Source organism: Lagenorhynchus albirostris, chromosome 2 (genome assembly GCF_949774975.1).
Source record: "Lagenorhynchus albirostris chromosome 2, mLagAlb1.1, whole genome shotgun sequence".
NCBI lineage: Eukaryota > Metazoa > Chordata > Mammalia > Artiodactyla > Delphinidae > Lagenorhynchus > Lagenorhynchus albirostris.
In genome coordinates, this window is record NC_083096.1 from 180,849,704 (window position 1) to 180,858,600 (window position 8,897).

Here is an 8,897-nt window from a genome sequence, read left to right on the forward strand (position 1 = left end):
CGGCTCCAGGACCAAGGCTAAGGTCTGGGGCACACCTAGGAAGCACAGCTGGGAAACGCCAGTGGGCAAACATGGATGGACAGCTGGGGTGCTCACCCTTGTGAGGGCCATGGCGGCACGTGGGAACCCGGAAAAGCCAGGGGCCACAGGAATGCACACATGTATACATTTTGCCTATCATTTGAGGGGCTGGGGTTTACCCTGACGTTCATGCATAGAGCCTGGGTTAAGACCCCTTGGTGTATGGGGAGGGACGGAATTCATTCAAGCACACACACACTCCAGACCTTTCCCAGCCAAGGAGGGCCGTCCCTGGCAGCCCTGTCTGGTAGGAGCTCCAAGGCTGGGGGGCCAGGGAGGGGCAGCACTTCCTAGGACTGACTTCCAGAGTTTGGGACCCTTTGTGCACACCCCGACTTGCTGGGTTTTATTTACAGTTTTCTAGTCACAGTTGTGTTTGTTCCAATTATAAACCTGCATCTTTTACAGATGGATTTGGTTCTAGAAACCAGCTAGAGTCAGATTGGAGAAGAAGGTGGGTGAGGATTTAAGTTCAGGAACAGCATGTAGAGGGGACGTGAGGAGGGACAGCTCTCATGCAGCTTCTCACTTAGATCCAGGAGGGTGGAGCTGACCGCTGGGACAAGTCAGGGGAGCACACCATGCGCTGGGCACCGTGGGGGCTTGCCTGCCGGCAGGGGTGAGAAAAAGGGACTAAGGAGAACGGTTGTGTCTTTCCTGAAACTGAATGCTCAGAGTCTGAGTGGGAGGAAATTTGGCCTTTTCTTCTTCTTCTTTTTTTTTTTTTTTTTGCGGTACGTGGGCCTCTCACTGCTGTGGCCTCTCCCGTTGCGGAGCACAGGCTCCGGACGCGCAGGCTCAGCGGCCATGGCTCACAGGCCCAGCCGCTCCGCGGCATGTGGGATCTTCCCAGACCGGGGCACGAACCTGTGTCCCCTGCATCGGCAGGCGGACCCTCAACCACTGCGCCACCAGGGAAGCCCTTGGCCTTTTCTTTTTGAGCCTCCAATTCCAAACTAGAATGAGCTCCTTCTATTTTCCTTGGAGTTCCCCTAGCTTCCCAAAGCACACGTTCCAGAAGGGGTGGGGCAGAAAGAGAAGGCAGGACCACAGAGCCTCAGAGGATGAAGGATGCGCAAGGTCTTCCCTTCCCCTTTCCCTATAGTCCCCCAACACCGACACCAGTTCTGCAGAGAGAAATGGCCGGCAGCTCTGCATTTGCAGTTTTCATCAGATATTTTTCACACTCCCAAAAAGACCAAGTGCAATTTGGTTTGACTAGGAGTCCATTTGAGCCTTGCCTGTCTGATTAACAGAGTTGAAAGAGAAATCATTTTGGACTATGGGATTCTGGCTGCAAGAAAATCAGATTTCCAATATGTTAGAACTTTTACAGATTGCTGTCAGCTGGGACTTAAGCCCTGTACAGACCAAACAAACAAAGCGGAAATTAATTTAAACGACTCCCTTGCAATTCTTGCCCACGAAATGTATTTATTATTAAGAAGGCAATATTCTTTCCTGACTTTTCTGGTTTTCAATAAACTGTGTGTTTCTTTCTTTAAAAAAAAAAACACAACAACTGATAGCTCATTCCTTCTTGCCAAAGGAGACTCGTGTTTGGACATTTTCTGTGAGCGTTTGGTTGCAACGGATGAGCAACCCACCTGCAACTTCCATCAGCCCTTTTCCTTTGTAATTGGGGTGTTCTCGTGGGCAGTTGCGTTGCTTTCACTCATGCAGTGAGCCCGATGGAGGGAGACAAACTGTTGAGAGAGGAATTCTCTCCGTCTCTTTGAAGTCAAAGGCTTCCCATCTGCTCTTCCTCACTGTTCGTCCCTCTCGAGAGTTTGCCGTGAATGCCCTGCTTCACCTGTCTCTTTCCCTTTCTACTGCTTTTTCTTGAACTTGAAAAGAACACGGTTGATTTGCAGCACCAACTCCCCCTTCATTCAGTGCGTATCTATCTGTGTTGGGCTGCGGCAACCTTGAACCTCGTACTAAGGAGTCACTGAGACTTTACTGAACACCAACTGCGTGTCCCTCCTGTGAGAGCCCAGGAAGAAAGCGCAGTCCGTTCTCCCCCAAGACACTCCAGCACCCCCCTCTCAGGCACCCTCCCCACCCCAGAACCATCCAATAAACAGAATGATGTTAAAAAGAAAAATTGCTGTTTCTACATCAAGGCTCATGCATTTTAATCAGAGGAACCCTCGGGGCCTCACTCAGAACTTAGTCTATTTTTAGATATTTACTGTAAACACCCTGGCGATCCGATGGCTCTGGTCTCCACAGATGAGAGCCACAATCTTAGGAAGGTGGGAGAGAGGTACCCCTGATGAGGGTGAGCCGGGTCAAATGGCATCAAGGGAGGAAGCTCCCCAGGGAGCCCCAAGGACTCAAGAAGCCCGAGGGCCATTGGACCCTGGCCCAGCGCGCTGGTCACCCCGTGGCTCACTTGTCCATCTCTATTCCCTGGACGGGGGCTCCTGGCAGGCAGGACCTTTGAATGAAGGGGGCCCACAGTTCCCCCACCCGGTACCCTCAGGACACCGGTCTCTACAGCCTGGTACAGAGAATGATCCGGAGACAGCACATGTTTAATTTCTGCTTGTGGAACTCTGAAGGCTCAAGTCTTTCTAAAAGAAGACTAGAAAACCATCCTGAAAAATGGTTCCACGTTTAGTGCTTAAATGGTTGAGCTTCAGTTTCAGGGAAAACTGACAGGTGTTGGGTAGCTGGGTTCCCTTGTCTGGAAGGAGGCTTCTGGTGCCCAGTCTTGGTGAGCTAGAGTCAGCAAGGGAGGATTTCTGAGCGAGGGATCCTGCTTGAAGTGGGAGACCTGCTGTTCACCGGGTGGAGGGCCCCTGTCCTGTCCGGCTGCAGAACAGGCACCGTCCTTTTTCTGTCTTCTGGGTTGCTGTGAAGGTCGAGAGGTGATGCCTGTGCTGGGCTGCCCAGGACAGCAGGTGAGAGAGGGCTCAGAGGACGCTACGGGGGCTTTCAGGGGAGCACGGTTGAAAGGGAAGAGTGAAAGAGAGTATTTCCAGCTTCAGGAAATGCACGTGGGGACAGGAGGTGAGACACAGCGGGCTGGGCTTGAGGACCTGTAAGGACATTGGGATGGACTGGAGTGTCCACTACACGGGGGCGTGGAGAGAGGCAAGTTCTGGGGAGGCAAAGCGGGTCAGGTCACAAAAGGCCACAGGGACTGCAGCAAGGACGTTGGCTTCACCCTGGGGCGGCTGGGAACAAAGGAACATCTGCGTTCCGAAGCTCACTGTGGCAGCCGTGTGGCCAGGGACCAGGGTCGGGGAGGGCGGGGGCACCAGGTCCAGTCCTGAGTCCAGGAGGCATGCTGGGACCAGAGGCGGCAGCAGCAGAGAAATGGAAACATTGGCAGGGGTAAGGATGACGCCCAGCTTCTGGCTGTGCAGACAGGTACACAGGTACACAGTGGTCCCACTCACAGGAAACCCTGGGGGTGCAGCAGGCTGGCCGGGAGGGGCTGATTTCAGATTTCTGAGGAGCTCATAAGGTCCCCAAGGGGAGACGCACAGAAAGCAGTAAGTTTCTGAGCTCTGGTGCTGGATCTGGGCTGGCAACAGTGATCTCCACGTCCTCCGCACAGGGACGGCTTTGGAGTCACATGGAGAGACCCAGAGTGGGGTCCATCCGCTCAGGCTGGTTTCTGCAGCACAGAGCCATGCCTGCTGGCTCAGGTGGGCAGAGCAGGTGAGGCCTGAACTTGCAGGTGCTCCAAGTAGCAGGCACATGGTAAGCTGGGCTGCCTCACCGTGTGCCCACGTACCTCACAACCCCAAGCCACCATGGCCCCGTCCTGCTCCCAGGCTCTCTGGCCAGTTCCCATCGTCACCACTGCCCTCACACTGGACCACTTCTGCCCATTTCCAGTCCTCACGACAGTGTCATCACCAAGCCAATCGGGGATTCATTGCACACTATCTCACGACGCAGCGTAGCAAATCCATTCCCTTTAGCCACTAATCAAGAAAGCAATCAACTCCGTCTGTCGTCATTGTACAATGTACATTGTACATTGTACATTGTACGTTTGTTGTACAACAAACTCCTGGTGCTTTTGGATCAGGCTCTGCGGGTCCCTTGGGGGGTCCCTGGGTTGAGCTTTGCATTCGGGGGCTGTGATATGCTGGGAGGGAGAGTCACATCCTGCGGCTGGCGGATGCAGCCGCGTGTGCGTGTGTGTAAGCGGGTGGGTGCACACGCGTGTGGAGGTGTGTACGGGAAAGCACACCCTGGGCCCCTTGTTTATGTGTATCACATAAAACGAAGAAAGAAAAAGAGAAAGCAACCAGCTGTTTATAGGAAACTCAGGAGAACGTCACCCTGTAGCTGAAAGCAACGTTCAAATTAGTTCTATTGGGAAATGAAGGTCTGACATCTTCCCTTTAAGGTGACAGTGGAGCAAGGAAGAGTTTTTTTCTTAAATACTCAAAATTGCTTGTATGAGTCTGTGGGGCCTTTTCGTCTTAAATAAAGGGGAAAGATAAAATTACAGGGGAAACCAATAGCAAACAAGAGCTCCCTGCAGTTCAAAACATATGCTTCAGAAAGGGACGTTTCTGAAGAAAGCATCCGCCTCAAACCCCCTCAGAGGGACTTTTCCCCAACAGACTCAGCCGCCAGGGGTCCCCTGGGGGCCAGGAGGTCCATTAGGGCTTGATACCCGATGGTCTCGGTGGGCCGAGAAGGGAGCATCTCAGGTGGTGAGCGCAGCGTTACTGGTTGGGGGCTGGGACCGGACGGTGGGTCCCCTTTAGCTCCAGCTCTCAATGGCTCTGAGAGCTGAAGCTGCTTCTCCATCTCTGTCTCTCTGTCTCTCTCTGGCATGAGCTCAGCCCTCCCATTGTCCCCTCCACTCTTGGCTTCTGCTCTAGGAAATGGCTGACTTGCTGTCCCCACTTCCAGGCTTTCGCTCATAATGTCCCACTCCCCAGGGCGGGTTTCGTCCTCTCCTGTGCAAACCCTACCCTGCCCGAGTCCATTTCAGACTCTCCCTCCTCCAGGGAGCCTCTCCTGAGCCGGCCAGTGGGAGGAGCCCCTGGAAATGACCCATCTGGGATCAGGGGGCCTTGGGGTATCATAGACACCATCTCTGTCACCATTAGCTCACCTATCGCAGGGGCTGGCAGGCTTTCTGCAAAGGGCCAGATGGTAGCTGTTCTCGGCCTCGTGAGTTAGATGGTCTCTGCTATAGCTGCTCAACTCTGCCTTGTGGGGCAAAAGCACCTTAGACGACAGGTAGTGAATGTGTCCCCAAACTTTACTTATGGACATTGTAAATTGAACTTTGCATAATTTTCACCTGTCACGAATATCATTCTTCTTTTGATTTTTTTTCCCCAACCATTAAAAAAAATGTGGAGACCATTCTTAGCTCACGGGCCACACAAAAATAGGTGATGGGTTGGCTCCAGCGCGTGGGCCATAGGTGGCTAAACCTGACCCTTCAGATTGGGAGGAACGTGAATTGTATGGTCCTTTGTAAAATTCCCTGTGGTGGACACCATGGAGCAGGGGTTCAATGAACTTTGGTTGATTTCCACACGATGTGAATATCGACGCCTGGCGAGGAGGGAGCAGCAAAGGCCCAAGTGCATAGAAAATAATAGACTGTACATTTAATAAATACACTTAAGAGTGAGTATTGAACACAGTTATCTTTCCCCACCATCATCTACAGACAGCTCTCAGAGGACCTGGTTGTCTTTCGAACTAGACTCAGTTGTGGGTGTTTGTTTTCTGGCCTGAGTGTGACGTGTATCACCTCAGTGTGAGGTGAGCAGACCCTCGGGCACCGTGCTTGGCGTGGAGGACTTCCTGGCATGTAACAGGTGCTCAGTGAAGTCGAGGCTTCCTCTCCCTGTCAAGTGCCTTCACTTTATTAACCAAGCAGAATTCAGTGAGATAAAGGGCAGCTGAAGGCAGGATAGGAGATGTGAAGCTGCTTTACATCCCCATGGCCTTGATAAAGCCTATGAAATTTCTTCTCTGGGGAAGACCTTTTCATTCTGTTTCGGGGGCCGCCCCCACAGGAGACAGGGAACCCCAAAGCCAAGGCTTGCTGTCTCCCTCCTTCTCTGGGGAAACACGAGCCCAGCATCTTCCTCGGTGGACCAGGGGGAACGCACATCCCTAGCCCCGCATGACAGCCCTCTCTAGAGGAGGGTGTGGCTACCAGGAGTCACGTGAGGCTGTTCAAATTCCAATTCTGATTCCTATGACGTAGAAGGAAATAAAACAGAAACTCCAGTTCCTCGGTTGCACTAGGCTCGTTTCAAGGGCTCACCTACCACACGGAAGGAGCGGCTATCATGTTGGACGGCTCAGAAAAACCCATCGTTCACGGAAGTTTCTATCAGACACTGAGGCCCCGGAGAACGACAGTGGGGCCCGGTTCAGGCATGTTCAGCTGGGCCTCTTGGAAGCTGAGACCCCAGGGCCCAAGATTTGGGGAAGCGAGGGTTTGGGGGAAGAAGTGGAGGTTGGGACTACGGGGTGGCAGCTCCACTTTGGGGAGCTGGAATGTTTGGAGGTCGGTACCTGCTTGAATCGGTCCGGGAGTGTATCCCCGAGCCCCTGTGCTCAGAAAACCTCGCTCCCCGGCTCCGCCCCGCCCCATCTCCCCACCAGAACCTCCTCGGATGCAGGGATAATACCTGCTTCCCCAAGGCTAGAGTGAGTGTAGCAGGGGTCAGTGGTTGGTGCCGGGGCCAACGTGTGTGCTGACGGCTGAGAGGACGCCAAGGGTCTGATGCCCTGTCAGGTCAGGCTGGAGAGGGGAAGAGGGAGAGCTCTGCAGAAGGACGGGATGAGGGCAGTGTTCAAACGCAATGAGGCAGGACCTCTGCAAGACTGCTTCACGGGTGGGGGCTTCCGCCATGGAGGGCACTTGGGTGCGAGGAGGTGAGGGAGGCAGGCGCCGTCTTGGATTGCCACGGGTGCGGGGGGTTTTGCTGAAGGGGCAGGTGGGTGGCAGCTTAGGCTGGTCCAGGGATCTGCCTGGTCCCCACAGTGGGAAGCGGTCGCCATCTCTCTTGTCAGTGTGGTCAGCTGCCAGCTGGGGAGCTGGTCAGTCACAAATACCCTCTGGGTCTCAGTCTCCCCAGACATGAAGCAAAGAGACTGGACCAGGCAGGCCTCTACGGTCGCTTCAGCTGCGACGCCGATGCTAGAATGCTTGCAGCGAATCTCCATCCCTAACCCTCCTTATGAGGGTCCCTCTGCTACTTCCTCTGCCCATGTCCTGCACCAGCCCCCCAGCAGCCAGGCCACCGGCCGGGGGGCCCAAGACTTGGGTTAGGCTTGTGGCGGCGGCCTGCGCTCTCCCCCAGTGGCCTCGCCTCTCTCCCCCCGGATCGGTGACTGTCTGCACAAGGCAATCAGAGTGAAAATCGATTTTTAAGGTGCCTGGTTGATCTCACACACTTGAATCTAATGCACACACGACAAAGATGAATAGATTTTAAGATGTGTCATGGCATAAAGGTGACAGAAGAGAAAGAGATAATAGGAGGGAAGGCAACATCCACCAAGATGACGATTTAATCCTGCTCTGCAGTGACGAAGGGGCAGGAGCTGTTTACTCAGAATATGCCAGGCAGGGCAGGTGAAGATTCCAGTGCTGGGGCCAGATGGGGCGACAGCCACACTCTCCCAGAAAGGGCACCCCGGGGTGGGCTGGGCCTTGGCTTCCGTGTAAGAGGAGGGCGTGTCAACCACATTTCCCTACTGTCTGCTCTGTGCCTGGCTTGAGCCCTTGCCTGCAGGACCCCTAGTCTGGTGGTAGAGAGAGAGCCAAGCAAACGAACAAAACCAGATCAAAGCAGCCCCGAGGCTAAGTGCAAGGTGCCCTGGGAGAGGGTGTGATGGAGCCCCCAGAAAGGGAAGAACCCCCCTTTTCATGCTGAAGATCGCCAAAGTCACCTAAGAGGAAGTGGCATTTGTGGTGGGTCCAAAAGGGTGAGCTGGAGTTGGCCACGCGGACAAGACCAGGCCAGGTGGACTCGAAAGGGGTCTTGCGCAGAGGAAGCGACCTGGGCAAGGGCGTCAGCTCCTTCCCAGTTTTGCCAGCGTTCCTATCCAAATCCTCCGTGCGGGACAACACAGACGCTTCTATCAAATCCCCGATCAGACACGTTGACAAGTGGCGGCAGATGACTTTGCATTGGAAGCAAAGGTGCTTGATTTTCATGGCTTTTCCTTCCCACCAGCCTGGACCCTGCATGTTAAAGCAGGTTTCCTGGGAAGACGATGGGAACTCAAGGAACAAGTACAGGAGCATGGCTAGAACTCAGATCTGATCCCACAGGTTTCCCTGCCTCCCTCCCACCCCCCGGCCCCCTCTCTGTCTCCATCTCTCATTTCTGTATGTCTTCCTTGTGTTTCTTCCCTCCCACTACCGTTGGGCTGTCTCTATGTGGCAGGCAGCTAGAGTCCCATCATTTCAGCTGCGACCCAAGAAGCAACAAAGCCTCTCTCTTCCAGATTTGGGTGACAACACCAAGGAGGGACCCTCACCTATTTGGGCTGTGATCCCAGCCCTGGGACTCTCAGTGGGGCAGGAAGGCACCCGAGTGGGCAGAGCTGCAGGGCTCCCAGGCTGGGGTAAAACACCGTTCCTTGCTGCCAAAGTTTGGACATGCCCTGTAGAAGCAGGAGCTCTCCAAAGGGCAGGGGAAAGTAAAAACCCTGCAGCACCTTCCAGATCTCCCCAAACCAGTGGCAGCTGCTGCAAGGGGGCAGAAGTAGGTCCAAGCAGCTCTGCTTCCCAGACACCTGAAAGCCGGAGCAGATCCTGGAAGGTACTGAGAAGATCTCACGCGGGGACAAGG

At 54.2% G+C, this 8,897-nt stretch overlaps 1 protein-coding gene across 2 annotated transcripts in view; it reads right to left on the bottom strand.

Annotated features, from left to right (window-relative positions):
• CAMTA1 (calmodulin binding transcription activator 1) overlaps positions 1 to 8,897 on the bottom strand; it is an 893,482-nt gene that overhangs the window by 257,435 nt on the left and 627,150 nt on the right. The window lies entirely within an intron of this gene.